Below are 16581 nucleotides of genomic sequence, written 5' to 3' on the forward strand. Positions count from 1 at the left end.
TTTTCTCTCCCAGTTAATACCCAAGAAATCTTTTCATGATAAATTAATGTAGCAGTGGGGTAAAGCAAATTGGGAGAATTTTACTCTCTACAAAGTGAAAAATATTCAGATGTAATAACCAAAATTTCCAATGTTTTAATGTACACAAAAATGCTGGAGAAACTCAGCGGGTGCAGCAGCATCTATGGAGCGAAGGAAATAGGCAACGTTTCGGGACGTTCCTTCGCTCCATAGATGCTGCTGCACCCGCTGAGTTTATCCAGCATTTTTGTGTACCTTCGATTTTCCAGCATCTGCAGCTCCTTCTTAAACACAATGTTTTAATGTTTCTGGTTTAAAAAATATTTTTGGAACTTATAGGTGCACACAGATGTAAAATTAAGTTAAAAATACAACTCCAGTATTGTGAGGTTCAATGATAGCTGTTTGTCACACTTCAAGATCAGGTAAGTGATGTTGACTGCAATGGGCAGAGCATTGGGAGCCTGGCTGTTATCCATCACACTCCTGACAACTGCCTACAGCATCGCTCATTAACCTTAATCCACAGCTGGTGTTGTAATGGATGAGAAGAACTTTACCACCAAACTGTACTGTATACATGTTGTAAATAGGCTGTTACTCTACACTCCAGCTCCACAGGATGTCCTTCCTCACTACAGTGACACAGCTGGTAGAGCTGCTGCCTCACAGCGCCAGGGACACGGGTTTGACCCTGATCTCGGTTACTGTCCATGTAGAGTTTGCACACACTTTGTCTGACCACTTGGGCTTCCTCTGGGTGCACCGGTTTCCTCCCATATTCCTAAAACGTGCAGGTTTGGAGGTTGCATTGTAGATTTCACTTGCACTTTATGTGCAATGTGACAAATAAAACCGTATTGTATTGTATTGTATTGTTAATTGGCCTCCGTATATATTGCCGCTAGTGTGTAGGGAGTGGATGAAAAAGTGAGATGATATAGAACTGGCATGAAGGGGTGACTGATGCTTGGCGGGCTGAAGGGCCTGTTTCCACTCTGTATCTTTAAACCAATTCAATTCAATCAATAAATGATAAAGTAAGAATCCTGTTGCCAAGGCCAGTAGAAAATGTGCACAATATTTCACTATTCCCAGGAATGACACTTTAAATAAACGCCCGTTTTTCAGAGCTTCTTCAATAGCTTTTGACAGGTTATAAACCATTTATAAGACAAAATAAACCTCTTCACTTTCACAAAAGCATTGTTATTTCCCCGACACCTTGCATCTGAGGATGTTCTTCATCAGTGTGCACAGCAGTCAGAACAAGCAGAGATTTATTCTGTGCAACATATTGCCATTGTTGGAAATGCTTTGAGGACATTTCAACACCATATGGGAGTTAATCTGAGAAAAGAGAACCTTATGTGTAGTGGTGGTTCAATATTGTTGGCTCTGCTGAAGGATATTTGGATGGGCATATGCATGAGACAAATATCATTTTCTGAATACTTTTACTTCAGCCAGTGCAGTATCTCGTTTCTCTCTCCCCTGACTCACAGACTGAAGAAGGGTCTCGACCCCAAACGTCACCCATTCCTTCTATCCCGAGATGCTGCCTGTCCCGCTGAGTCACTCAAGCATTTTGTGTCTTCGGTAAACCAGCATCTGCAGTTCCTTCCTACACATAGAGGTTTAGTGATGTTTATATTGAACACTGTTGAACACTCATTGATTGATGCATTGAATGGAACCTTGTGGTCACAGCAATGTCTGCCTGTTTTATTATCTGCCTTTGTAACCACCACAAAGGGTGATGCCCCGTCACTGGTATCAACCTTACATATCTCCTGGTGGGCGTTGATGAGCATGTCAAAGATAATCGAATGCAAGTAATCTAAGTAGATAGAAATAATGGGAATGTTCTGAGCATGAACTCAATGGGCCAAATGGCCTTCTATGTTGTATTGATATTGACATTGACATTTGTTTATTATTGTCACATGGATTTATAGTCAAACTGTGTGGTAACAGGTCCTTCGACACAACTGTATTAGGTCCCATCTACACTGGTCCCATCTGCCTGTGTTTGGCCTGTATTCTTCTAAACATTTCCTATCCATGAACCTGTCCAAATGTCTTTTAAATGTTGTTACAGTACATGGACAGAGATATAGTGAAATATGTTGTTTTGTGAGCTATCCAGGAAAAATCTCACCACACATGAGTAAAACAGATAGTGCAAATGGAAAAGTAAACACAGTGTGGAACATAATGTTACAGCTACAAAGAAAGTGCTGATTAAAAAATGTGCAAGGGCCACAATGAGGTAGATAGGAAGATTGGGAATTCATGGTTAGTATCTGAGAAGTCCGTTCAAAAGTCCTATAGCAATGGGAAGAAGCTCTCTTGTATCTGATGGAACGTGCTTTCATGCTTAAGAAAATATGGTGAGTAGATGTAGCTTGATAGTACTTTTGACAATATCATCCATCACTATTGGTGACTGACGGGAGACAATGAGGGGGGACCTCATAGAAACGTACCGAATAGTGAAAGGCCTGGATAGAGTGGATGTGGAGAGGATGTTTCCACTAGTGCGAGTGACTAGGACCAGAGGGCATAGGGCCAGAAGATAAGGAAGTACCTTTAGAAAGGAGATGGGGAGGAATTTACTTAGTCGAGTGTGATGAATCTGTGGAATGCATTGTCACAGACGGCTGTGGAGGCCAAGTCATTGGGTACTTTTAAAGCCGAGAGGGACAGGTTCTTAATTAATAATGGTGTCTAAGGTTACGGGGAGAAGGCAGGAGATGACAGGGGAAATTGGATCGGCCATGATTGAATGCTGGAGGAGACCTGATGGGCTGAATGGCTTCATTCTGATCCTATGACCTGTGAATGTGTGACTGGACCACAATGAGCCAGACGGACGTTACTTGTACTAACTTGTAGCTCGTGTTGGGCCTGTGTTTCTCTCTCTAGCTCTGGGAGGATGTGATACAGGGGCAATGAGCACCAGGAAAGCTGCTGTCTGGGACAGATGATGCTCCTTCCATCTAAGTCACTTCCATCAAGTTTCTGTCCGATGAGCTTTCTGAAAGGCTAAGGGATGCTGAGCAACTTTGACCAAATCTTTTTGTCGTTAATCCAAAAATGAGCCCCCTCGCAGGGTTCTGTAAATAATTCACCAAAAATACAATGTGAGGGCAGAGTATAATCACCAATTAACTCTCATCGCATCCCATTGTGTATTCCACGCAGTGTAAGAAGGAACTGCGGATGTTAGTTTCCACCGAAGATAGACACAAAGTGCTGGGGTAACTCAGTGGGTCAGGTAACGTGTCTGGAGAAAAGGAATTGGTGCCATTTTGGGTCGAGACACATCATCAGACTAAGAGTTTCTCCAGTGATGCAGATCCAGGATCTAGGAGTGCAGGTGCATAGTTCCCTGAAGGTGGAGTCGCAGGTAGATCGGGTGGTCAAATAGGCTTTTGGCACATTGTCCTTCATCAGCCAGAGTATTGAGTATAGAAGTTGGGAGGTCATGTTGCAGTTGTATAAGACATTGGTGAGGCCACATTTAGGATATTGTGTTCAGTTCTGGGCACAGTGTTATAGGAAGGATGTTTGCAAGCTGAAAGGGTACAGAGAAGAATTATGAGGATGTTTTCAAGAGAGAGTTAGATTTAGCTCTTAGGGCTAAGGGAATCAAGGGATATGGGGAAAAAGTCAGAACGGGGTACTGCTTTTGGATGATCAACCATTGAATGGCAGTGCTGGCTCGAAGGGCCGAATGGCCTACTCCTGCACCAATTTTCTGTGTTTCTATGTTGCTATAATAATAATAATGGATGGGATTTATATAGCGCCTTTCTAATACTAGACTGCTATGACTAGAGAGTGTGAGCTATAGGCAGAGGTTGAGTAGGCTGGGACTCTATTCCTTGGAGCACAGGAGGATGAGGGGTTATTTTATAGAGGTGTATAAGATCACGAGAGGAATCGATTGGGTAGATGCACAGAATCTCTTGCCCAGAGTAGGGGAATCGAGGACCAGAGGACATACGTTTAAGGTGAAGGGGAAAAGATATAATAGGAATCTGAGGGGTAACTTTTTCACACAAAGGGTGGTGGGTGTATGGAACAAGCTGCCAGAGGATACAGGGACTATCCCAATATTTAAGAAGCAGTTAGACAGATAATGGATAAGACAGGTTTGGAGGGATATGGACCAAATACTGACAGGCGGGACTAGTGTAGCTGGGACATGTTGGCCGGTGTGTGCAAGCTGGGCCAAAGGGCCTGTTTCCACACTGTATCACTCTATGAATCTATGCAGTCTGTCCAGCAGGTCCAGACTTGGCTTCCTGACCCGCTGAGTTACTACAGCATTTTGTGTCTATCTTCTTGTGTTCCACACTTTTAGCTTTCAGTTACCTCGAGAACTGTGGCTTTGAAATGCTTGTTTAATTTCTCAACTGTTTGAAATTGTTCTTGTTTTATACATCTGATCCACTTTCACGTAAGAGGATCACTATCTCCATCGCTCCGATTGCCTTGTTGAATGTTTCAGCATCTTTTCAAAGATTAGACCTAGCTGTGGCCTCACAACATGGAGTTCAGCTCCAACAACGCCACTTTGTCCACTTTTTAGTCCTGATCCTGTACTTACCCAATTTTCTTTTGATGTTTACCATTGAACCACTGACTGCCTTTCTGGCAGTGCTTACTTAAAGATAACCTTCCATCTTTACCCTGGGATTTGTGTAGCTACAGGAATCCCACATGGAAGATGTTAAGTTCCTCATAATTTTAGATTTTACTCACAATTTTCTGCCTAGAGTTGTTCATTGATGTGTGCTATGTCGTCAGAGCCTGTTTTGTGCTAATGCTGCCACCTGCAGGATTGTTCTTTAATTTCACTTACAATCTCACTTTCTGCATTTGGTGTCTACGACAGTTTTCACTTCTTCACACCTAATCCGGAGGGTTTAGTATTCACAGAGCTGCACTTGATTGATTCATTGAAAGATCCAGCATGGAAACAGGCCCTTCGGCCCACCTAGTCCACACTAGTTCTATGTTATCCCACTTTCACATCCACTCCCGACACACTAGGGGCAATATACAGAAGCCAATTAACCTACAAACCAGCACCTCTTTGCGAAGTAGGAGGAAACTGGAGGACCCGGAGGAAACCCACATGCACACAGGGGGAACGTGCAAACTCTACACCGACAGCACCCGAGGTCAGGATCGAACCCGGATCTTTGGCACTGTGAGGCAGCAGCTCTACCCGCTGCACCACAGTACCGCCCACTTCAAGTGAAGTGCCTGGAATTGTTGAACACCATGTATGTATTTGCAATGAGCAACAAAAATAATTGCGAACATCTGGAACTTAAATTATGAGCCAATATTGTTTATCTTGGAAGTAATGGAGATCTGAGGACGGGATTTGGGATTTGGAAGAGGAATGGTTTGATTGACCCAGGAGAATTATCCATTATTTCCGTACACCTGGAATTTCAAGTTATGACTAAGGAAGATAGGAAGTTAGACACGACTTTGTCATCCATCAAGGTAGATGGTTTAGTTTTAGTTTACCTTGGAGATACAGAGCGGAAACAGGCCCTTCGGCCCACAGAGTCTAGACCAACCAACGATCCCCGCACACTAGCACTACCCAAGGGACATCTTGTATGTGTATGTGACAAATAAAGTTGACTTGACTTGACTTGACTTGGACAATTTTATATTTATATACCAAGCCAATTAACCCACAAACTTGTACGTCTTTGGAGTGTGGGAGGAAACCAAAGATCTCAGAGAAAACCCACGTGGTCGTTGTGAGAACGTACAAGCTCTGTACAGACAGCACCCATAGTCGGGATCGAACCAGGGCCTCTGGCGCTGTAAGGCAGCAACTTTACCGCTGCACCACCGTGCAGCCCGAATAGTTGTGAAATTGTTTCCCCAGAGCTGAACTAAATTCTGGATTGAAAAGATAATTAAGGATAGAGAATGATAACGAGGATGTAAGAATTCATTAGGAACGAGAAAGGCTATTGCAGGCCCATCTTCCTTCATAGCTCGGCCCACTTATGGAAGGAACTGCAGATGCTGGGCCACACAAAAAAAACCCATCAAAGTGCTAGAGTAACTCAGCGAATCAGGCAGCATCTCTGGAGGACATGGATAGGCAATGTTTCAGGTCGAGACCCTCCTTCAGACTCAAGCCTTCCAAAGATGCCTGCTGACCTGCTGAGTTACTCCAGCACTTTGTGTCTATTTTTATAGGAAGGTACAGCACAGGAACAGGCTCTTAGTTCCACAAGGTCTGTGCCGACCATGATGTCTAGCTAAACTAATCTCATACAGAACCTATCAGCATCTCTATCAGCTCTCCCCTCAACCTCCGCTTGCCTCATTCACCAGTCATCTTGATCAGACTCAAAAGACAGTTAGGATGACATTTAGTATTCAGCTGCATTATTGACTTTATAAACTTTCTATAAACACGTGTCCAAAATCAAGGAAATAATTGATTAAGACCTTTGAAAAAAAAAACTGAATTTATATCAATATTGTATATTAGTTAATGATGAAATAAAACATAGAATTGTGTTCACTGGATAGGTTCTGGTTGGTGACTTCTTCATGATCAATGTTTCTAATTGATGTGAAATAGCCAACAGATTAAGTACATATTGGGTAAGGGATCAGGTAGATATTGGGCAGAATTGTGTCTATTGTTACATTAGTAAAATCAAGCGGCCCACAGTGCACAGATAAAGGATACAGCATTTGGTGCAAAGTAAACATCAATGTCCAATATAGTCCAATTAAAGATAGTTCATAGGTCTCCAATGAAGGTAGATGGGAGATCGGGACCACGCTCTAGCTGGTGAAAGGACCATTAGGTTGCCTGATAGCTGTTATCCAGCTGTTCCTGAATCTGGAGGTGTGCAGTTTCAAACTTCTGTACTTCTTACCTGATGGGAGAGGGGAGAGGGGAGAAGAGGGAGTGACTGGGGTGTGATGGGTCCTTGATTATGCTGGCAGCCTTGCTGAGGTAGCATGAAGTGTAGATGGAGTTAATGGAAGGGAGGTTGGTTTGTGTAATGATCTGGGCTACATACACAACTCTCTGCAATTTCTTGTGGTCTTGGACGAAGCTGTTCTCAATCTAGGCTGTGGTGTATCCTGACAGGATGCTTTCGATGGCACATCTGTAGAAGTTGGTGAGAGTTTTGGGGAAATGGTGAATTTCCTAAGCCTTCTAAGGAAGTAGAGGCAGGATTCTTGGCCATTGCCTCCATGTTGCTGGTACAAGATATTGATTCCTGTGGATGTTCCAGCATTCAACCTTCAGTCTTGTGAATAGAGAATGATAACCTGGAACAGGTAACAGACCACTGGCCTTGGGGGGGGGGATGTAACTCAACAAGGCTCAATACCTCCAGGAAAGGAAGGCAAAACTTCTTTACTCTTTCATTTGCATCTCCCCATTAAACATCACTTCCCACGGGGCCAATCCCACATTACCAATGCTACAACAGTTGCATCTCTCCGTTCACATTTATCTTGGGAGCTGGGCTTTGGTGCCAACATTTATTGTCCATCATTAATTGCCCTGAAGGAGGTGAAGATGATTAGTCTTCTTTAGCGACAGTAGTCCATGTAGTGATTGTGTGGAGTTCCAGGATTTAAACCAGCAACATGGAAGGACTGGTAATATATTTCCAAAATTGGTGAAGTACATAACTTGGAGGGGAATGCTGTTCCATGCTACCCATGGCGACTGTCTTTAGGAGATAGTGTCAGAATAGTCCCAGTGAAAGATCACTGTGTGTGTTTTGTAGATGGTACATGCTGCAGTTATTGTGAGCTGGTCGACATTGTGGAGGAAGGAATAATTGCTTAGAGAGTCAGTCAGGCTGTTGCTTAGTCCTGGATAGTGTCGAGCTGCTTTAAAATAGTTTGAGCTGCTCTTATCCAGACAGGTAGAGAGTGTTCCATCTCACTCCTGGTTTGTGCTTGTCTGGCAAAGCTTTGGGCTGCCGGATGAGTCCCCACAGGAAGGGAGCTGTCCCCCGACCTGCAGCCATAGGATTCATGTGGCAGATCAAACTCAGTGGTGATGTTGATGATGGATGTCTTGGCAATTTTAACGCCATTGAACTTTATAGTTTAGTTTAGTTTAGTTTAGAGATACAGCGAGGAAACAGGCCCTTCGGCCCACCGGGTCCGTGCCGACCTGCGATCCCCGCACATTAACACCATCCTACACACACAAAGGACTTCGCTTTTGGTCCTTGTTTTGGCAAGACTGCGCTGAGGATTGGAGGCAAGCGCTACTGATGGAAATGCAGTGGCACCAGTGAACAAGTTATTAACAGGAAGCGCTGCCTGAAATATGGTGACTCGTGCTTGTGTGAGCTACGCAAAAAGAATTTCACCTTGCAGTGAACACGTGCCAATAAAGGATCGTCGAACAGTCTTTGCTGCATGCAGGGCTCACACACACTACCGGATTCACATGGAGTATATCATAGTGGTTTCTGAGATGGTGGGTGACATCTATTCAGCACTTTGGATGAACATGGTTGTAAACATTTCAGCTTTTTCTTCTGCATTCACGTGCTGGCCCTGTCACCACTGGCATGTTTGCTGTCTCCTGCGTCTGTCAGCTGTTTAATTATCCACTGCCATTCATGTTGAAAGTCCAAAGAAAGGTCCCGACCCAAAACGTTATCTGTCCATTTCTCCACAGATGCTGCCTGACCCGCTGAGTTCCTCCAGCACTTGGTGCCGTCTCCAAGTGGTGTGCAATATTGAGATGAACTGATTCACCAAATGATAGGAGATAGAAGGCTTAATGTCCACATTCCATGTGATGCTGTGAGACTTTATGGGGTGTAACCAAGTGTAGTGAACTTCCAAAGCCAGGGCTTCAAGACTAAACCAAGGTGGCACCACATCTGCAGAGTCTGTGTAGTTGCTAGGATAGGATGGAGGATGGATGGAGTAGGCTCGGACGATAGTTCTTTGTGTGTAAGCTTTGCTTGTTGTTGGATCCCTCAATATGGAACCACCTGCCCGATATTTGTGGGGGAGATTTTCTGAGGGTGGACACAGCTAAGTGGATCTATTTTGCTCTTGATTCCAGCATGTGAAGCTCCTCGTGTCACCATTCACGTCGACATGTGATGGGACCGCAGAGCTTTGTTCTGACCGGTTGGTTAACAGAGTCTTCTGCAGAGTCCATTTGCTGCTTAATACCCAGCAAGTCCTTGTTGCATAATCGAATGATGTTTGAACCGGGAGATGTGTCCCACGGACTGGCCAAACGATAGTCTGAGAGAGTCATATTCAGTTCAGTTCATTTTAGTTTATTGTCACATGTACCAAGGTATAGTGAAAAGCTTTTGTTGTGTGCTAGCTAGTCAACAGAGAGACAAAACATGATTACAATCGATCCATTTACAGTGCATGTCCTGGGTATTTACATGATAAACCGAGTCAGGTTTCAGTTATTATTGTCAGGTGTACCGAGGTACATTGAAAAGCCTTGTTTTGCATGTGATCCAAGGAGATCAGACAATACTGGAGGTGAATCGTACAGCACCCGGGTTTATGGAAGGACTGTTCTAGAAGCCTGATGGTCAGAACTTGCAGGCAATGTGCCAAGCTGTTTCCTTACAATCCTTGCTTATGACCTGCCAGGACAGAGTCACTAGAAAGCTGGCACCTTGCACCATGTTCTTCTAGACTTCTCATTGACCCAGAGCGGCGCGCTGGCTTAACGGTAATGGTAGAGTGAGGGATATGCCAGGCAGTGAGGTTGTGTACATTGCTGCTGCTCATGATGGTTCACAGTGTCTCCTAGAGCTGCCACATCTGCTGTGAGTCTGTTGCGTTTAGTGCCTATGCATTGCCACACAACATGATGAAGTGTGTTCTCCTGATGTGTAATCAATACCATGTCTCCATGAGAACAATGAGGCAATTATTTCTACCAGTGTTGTCCCGTCAGATACATCTGCCACAGGGAGCCCACGTAGGTTTATCCCTTGTGTTGGTTTACACATTGCCTGCTGCAGACCCAGTATAACACCTCTGGCCATCAGGACCTGGCCAACCCACTCTGACTACAGTCTTGTCCTTGGAGCTATCAGTGCTTCTTCCACGTGTTGTTCTACGTGGAAGAGCAGATGACTTACAGCTGAGGAGGTGAGTAGGTCAGGAGGAGGTTTCCTTGTCTGTGTTTGACTGAATACTATGAGAACTAATGTAGTCTGGAGTTGAGGACCCCAGGTGCTGTTATTACATATCCAGCTGCTATTCCCTGCTGGACCAGACTGCCAGTGGGAAGCGGTGCAGGTAAACATTGTTGTAGAGAAGGCTGGTTCATTGCCCATATCGGCGGCATGGAAACAGAAAGGTCTTTCAGCAGCTGGTACAGCTGGATGCAGGAGGAAGCACCGATGCAGTCCTCGATATAGTGGAGGTAGAGTTCGGGGATAGGGCCAGTGTACGCCTGGAACAGGGATTGTTCAATGTACCCTGCAAAGATGCAGGCGTAGCTGGGGCCCATGCGGGTGACAATAGATACGCCTTGGATTTGGAGGAAGCAGTCGAAGGACAAATTGTTAAGAGTGAGGACCAGCTCCACTACGCGGTGTAGACCGCTATTCGAGGGAATAGAGTTCCGTTGGTTCTTGCCATTCGCACCACCAACCTCTGCATCCAACACATCATTCTCCAAGATTTATGTCAACTTTAACATTATCAAACCACCAGTCACATTCTCCTGGCCATACTGCTTTCTGCAGAGACCACTTTCCCCACAACTCCCTGTTCACTCATGCCTTCCCCACCCAAACCACCCCCTCACCTGCAGCTGCTGAATATGTAACACCTGTCCCTATACCACCATCCAGGAACCCAAACAGTCCTTCCAGATGAGACACAGGTTCACATGCACCTCCTCTAACCTTATCTACTGCATTCAGTGTTCCGGATGTGGACCTCTTTACATCGGTGACACCAAGCGTAGTCGAAGCTACCAATTCACTGGACACTTGCGCTCTGTCCACCAAGGCCTGCTGAATCCCCCGGTTGCTAACCATTTTAACTCCCCTTCCCATTCCCAATCTAAGATTTCTGTCCTGGACCTCCTCCATTGCAGGAGTGAGGCCACATGCATACTGGAAAAACTATCTCAATATACATCTCAATACATGCTTGTGTATCTTACAACCCAATGACATGAAATTTTCTAACTTCAAATAACACCCCTCCACTTCCTCTAACGCACACACATTTCTCCCACCATCCCAGCCACCTTGCTCCTTTCCCTTCTTCTGTGCGCTCATCTTCCATCCCCAACTCCCATCTATATTACTTCCTGTTTTTCTGTTTCATGATTTTAGAAAAAACTCTGCCACTTACAGCTGTGATTTTAGGCCATCTTATTCAGAGTCCCCCTCCGCTGCGCAGGACAAGAGGATTATTCCCAACGACGAAAAATAAATTAGTAATTAATGTTTAAAAAATGTTGAGATTCTCTCTGCTGCCCTTGCTGGTGGGAGAGAGGGAGGGACTATAAAACCCGGAAGTGTTGTGCCTCAGTCAGTCTCTGCAAGATGGGGAAGTGAGATGGTCACGTCTCTCAGTCTGAGCTGTGATTAACACTGAACACATGTGTACTAAATTGTGAGTGTGGTTTTATTGACCTTGAGTGCCCTTAATTTTCCGCAGTTTTGGGGACAGAGCCTTCTCCAGGGCAGCTCCCAGGCTCTGGAACTCCCTCCCTCCCCCAACTGATCCGCAATTCCGTGTCCCTCACCATCTTCCAGTCCCGCCTCAAGACCCATCTCTTCACCTCTGCCTATCCTTAGCCCCACGTCCCCCTCCCTTTTCATCTGTGCATTAATTGCCTCATATTGTGTTTTGAATTGTATTCTGTCTTTACTTTGTGTACTAGTCATGTCTTTACTATTTATTTCATTCCCCTTACATGTTTTTCCTCTACCTGCTAAATTTTTGTAAGGTGTCCTTGAGACTCTTGAAAGGCGCCCATAGATAAAATGTATTATTATTATTATTAATGTTTGGATTGAAGTAAAAGCTTTGCAAATGGTTGCTGTGGGGGGGGGGGGGGGGGGGGCATAGAGGGAAAGCAAGGGTTATTCGAATTCAGCCAAATCAATATTCATACCGCTGGGGTGTCAGCTGCCCAAGCAAAATATGAGGTGCTGTTCCTCCCATTTACGCCGGGCCTCACGCTGACAGTGGAAGAGGCCCAGGACAGAAAGGTCAGTGTGGGAATGGGAGGGGATTTAAAGTGTTTAGCAACCGGGAGATCAGGTAGGCCTCAGTGGACTGTGCGGAGGTGTTCAGGTAAGGGGCTATTTAAAATGGCATTTAAAATCCAACACCATTGTTGATGTGGAGACATGTGCAGGCCAGACCAGCTGGTAGAGTTCCCTCCCTGAAGAACAATAATGAACCACTTGGAAACATAGAAACATAGAAATTAGGTGCAGGAGTAGGCCATTCGGCCCTTCGAGCCTGCACCGCCATTCAATATGATCATGGCTGATCATCCAACTCAGTATCCCGTACCTGCCTTCTCTCCATACCCTCTGATCCCCTTAGCCACAAGGGCCACATCTAACTCCCTCTTAAATTTAGCCAATGAACTGGCCTCAACTACCCTCTGTGGCAGGGAGTTCCAGAGATTCACCACTCTCTGTGTGAAAAAAGTTCTTCTCATCTCGGTTTTAAAGGATTTCCCACTTATCCTTAAGCTGTGACCCCTTGTCCTGGACTTCCCCAACATCGGGAGCAATCTTCCTGCATCTAGCCTGTCCAACCCCTTAAGAATTTTATAAGTTTCTATAAGATCCCCTCTCAATCCCCTAAATTCTAGAGAGTATAAGCCAAGTCTATCCAGTCTTTCTTCATAAGACAGTCCTGACATCCCAGGAATCAGTCTGGTGAACCTTATCTGCACTCCCTCTATGGCAATAATGTCCTTCCTCAGATTTGGAGACCAAAACTGTACGCAATACTCCAGGTGTGGTCTCACCAAGACCCTGTACAACTGCAGTAGAACCTCCCTGCTCCTATACTCAAATCCTTTTGCTATGAAAGCTAACATACCATTCGCTTTCTTCACTGCCTGCTGCACCTGCATGCCTACTTTCAATGACTGGTGTACCATGACACCCAGGTCTCGCTGCATCTCCCCTTTTCCTAGTCGGCCACCATTTAGATAATAGTCTGCTTTCCTGTTTTTGCCACCAAAATGGATAACCTCACATTTATCCACATTATACTGCATCTGCCAAACATTTGCCCACTCACCCAGCCTATCCAAGTCACCTTGCAGTCTCCTAGCATCCTCCTCACAGCTAACACTGCCCCCCAGCTTAGTGTCATCCGCAAACTTGGAGATATTGCCTTCAATTCCCTCATCCAGATCATTAATATATATTGTAAATAGCTGGGGTCCCAGCACTGAGCCTTGCGGTACCCCACTAGTCACTGCCTGCCATTGTGAAAAGGACCCGTTTACTCCTACTCTTTGCTTCCTGTTTGCCAGCCAGTTCTCTATCCACATCAATACTGAACCCCCAATGCCGTGTGCTTTAAGTTTCATTAGGTAACAAAACCAGGGAACAAGGTGTGACAATCTGTGATTCTCTTGAGACTTTAAAACTATCTATTTCAATAGTTACTGAGATTAGCTTTTAATTAACTGATTTAAATTCCCTGGTTGTCACTGTGAAATTTAAACATATGTCTCTGAATCAGTAAACCAGGCCAGTCTAGAAATATCCACTAGTTCAGTAATCTAGCCCAGAGTCGGGCAGTCAAGAACCAGAGGGCACAGGTTTAAGGTGATGGGGGAAAGATTTTATAGGAATCTGAGGGATAACTTTTTCACGCAAAGGGTGGTGGGGTGTATGGAACGAGCTGCCGGAGGAGGTAGTTGAGGCAGGGATTATCGTGACATGTAAGAAGCAATTAGACAGCCCCTTCAAGGGCCCGTCCCACTTTCACGACCTAATCCACGAACTTTTTTACTCGTGGACATTTTTCATCAGGTTAGAAAAAACGCCCCGACCTACTTGATGCCACGAGTACCTACGACTAGCATCACAACCTACTTACGACCTACCTATGACCTACCTACGACCTCGTGACGACCATGCTGCGAGTATGAGTCAAGGGCAAACTCGGCAGAGGTCGTGAATTAGGTGGTGAAAGTGGGCTTTTAAGAGGGATAAGGACCAAATGCAGGCAAGTGTGACCAGTGTAGCTGGGACATGTTGGTTGGTGTGGGCAAGTTGGTGTAGACTGAAGGGCCTGTTTCCACACTGTATCACTATTACTCTATATGTCCAGTGGGTTACCATTCCTTTCATTCTTTGCTTTAGTAGCACCGTGCTGAATGTGGTGCAGGGAAGTGAGTTTCATTAGGTAACAAAACCAGGGAACAAGGTGTGACAATCTGTGATTCTCTTGTCATATTCCTTCTTGTCCATGAGGGGACAGACTGGGGGACAGAGGGGGACGGGGGGGGGGGGGGAGATGGGGGGTTGGGAGATGGGGGGTGGAGATGGGGGGGGGGAGATGGGGGGGTAGAGATGGGGGGGGGAGATGGGGGGGGTAGAGATGGGGGGGGAGATGGGGGGTTGGGAGATGGGGGGGGGAGGGAGATGGGGGGGTAGAGATGGGGGGGGGGGGTAGAGATGGGGGGGAGATAAGGGGGGGGGGGGGTGATGGGGGGGGGAGAGATGCTGCCCTGATTTTCCAAGTAACAGCAGGCTTCATTGTACGCTGAATTATTTCAATTGTGGTGATATGTTCTTAATCTTTTTATTCTTCTGAGACGAAATTGCACGATAAAAGATCAAACAGCATTATCCTGCTGATCCTTCTGCAGAAATGTCCTTATTTCCCACTGCACTCGGAGCCTCTGCCTCTCATTGTCCTCTCATTAACTATTTATTTTTCTTTTGATGAATGTTAGTTTAGTTTAAACAATTTAAATAGTTTAGTTTAGTTTGGGGACACAGCATGGAAACAGGCCCTTCGGCCCACCCATTCACATTAGTTCTATGTCATCACACATTTGCATCAGAGGCCAATTAACCTACAAGCCCGCACATCTTTGGGATGCGAGAGGAAACTGGAGCACTCGGAGTAAACCCATGCGGTCACAGGGAGAACATGCAAGCTCCACACAGACAGCACCAGAGGTCAGGATCGAACCCGGGTCTCTGGCGCTGTGAGGCAGCAGCTCTTCCAGCTATGTCCTGAAGTTGCTGGATACAGAGATTTGTGAGTTGAGGATGCAATACTGAAAGAGTGCTGCATAATTTAGTTTAGTTTATAGAGATATAGTGCGGAAACAGGCCCTTCGGCCCACCGAGTCCGCACTGACCAGCGATCCCCGCACATTAACACTATACACACAATAGGAACAATTTACATTTATACCAAGCCAATTAACCTACAGACCTGTACTTCTTTTGAGTGAGGAAACCAACGATCTCGAAGAAAACCCACGCAGGTCACAGGAAGAACGTACAAACTCAGTGCAGACAGCACCCGTAGTCGGGATGGACCCCGGGTCTCTGGCGCTGTACGGCAGCAACTCTACCGCTGTGCTGCTGCTGTTAAACAAAGGCCCGGTCTGCTCCATGAACCAGATGTAAAATAATCCTACCTGGAACAGGGGAGTTTATCCTCATGTCTCTGTCATTATTAACCAACAGCATTGGAACAGCTTGCATGGTAACTACCCCACAGCTGTTTGGCAGAATATTCCCTGCGTGCATTGGCTGTAGCGTTTCCTGCATTAGTATAGTGAACAAAATCTTAAAGGTGGCACAGTGGCACAGCTGGTAGAGCTGCTGCCTCACCGCTCCAGGGACCCGGACCGATCCTGACCTCGGGTGCATGTGGAGTTTGTACATGGGCTTCCCCTCACATCCCAGACGTGGGGATTTGTGGGTTAATTAGCATCTGCACATTGCCCCAAGTGTGCGGGGAGTGAATATGTAAGTGGGATAACATACTGTAGAACTAGTGTGAACGGGTGATCAATAGTCGGCGTGGACTAGATTGATACAGTTATCTCTAATTAAACTATCCTATTGCATTGATTTTGAGACATCCTAAAAGTGCAATATTAATAAAACCTTTCTACTTCAGAGAGAACACTAACACAGGGAATAGAATGAGGTTCATTTTGACCAGATGCCCACAACATCTAAATCCAGTATAGGGTGATGCGGATGGGCAGTTAAGCATCATAAGATCATATCAAAGATCATACGTGTTAGGAACAGAATTAGGCCTTTCGGCACATCAAGTCTACTCCATCATTCCATCATGGCTGATCCTTCTTTCCATCTCAACCCCCATTCTCCTGCCTTCTCCTCAAAGCCCCTGACATGTGTACTAAGCAAGAATCTATCTATCTCAGCCTTAAAAATATCCGTTGATGACCTCCAAAGCATTCTGCGGCAATGGAATCCACTGATTCACCACCCTCTGACTAAAGAAATTCCTCCTCATCTGCTTCCTAAA

The 16581-nt window shown here is 45.5% G+C and overlaps 1 protein-coding gene across 1 annotated transcript in view; it reads left to right on the top strand.

Moving 5' to 3' along the window:
- Positions 1–16581, top strand: part of gpr153 (G protein-coupled receptor 153) — a 68635-nt gene that overhangs the window by 20797 nt on the left and 31257 nt on the right. The window lies entirely within an intron of this gene.

The sequence above is a fragment of the Amblyraja radiata genome, chromosome 31 (genome assembly GCF_010909765.2).
Source record: "Amblyraja radiata isolate CabotCenter1 chromosome 31, sAmbRad1.1.pri, whole genome shotgun sequence".
Taxonomy (NCBI): domain Eukaryota; kingdom Metazoa; phylum Chordata; class Chondrichthyes; order Rajiformes; family Rajidae; genus Amblyraja; species Amblyraja radiata.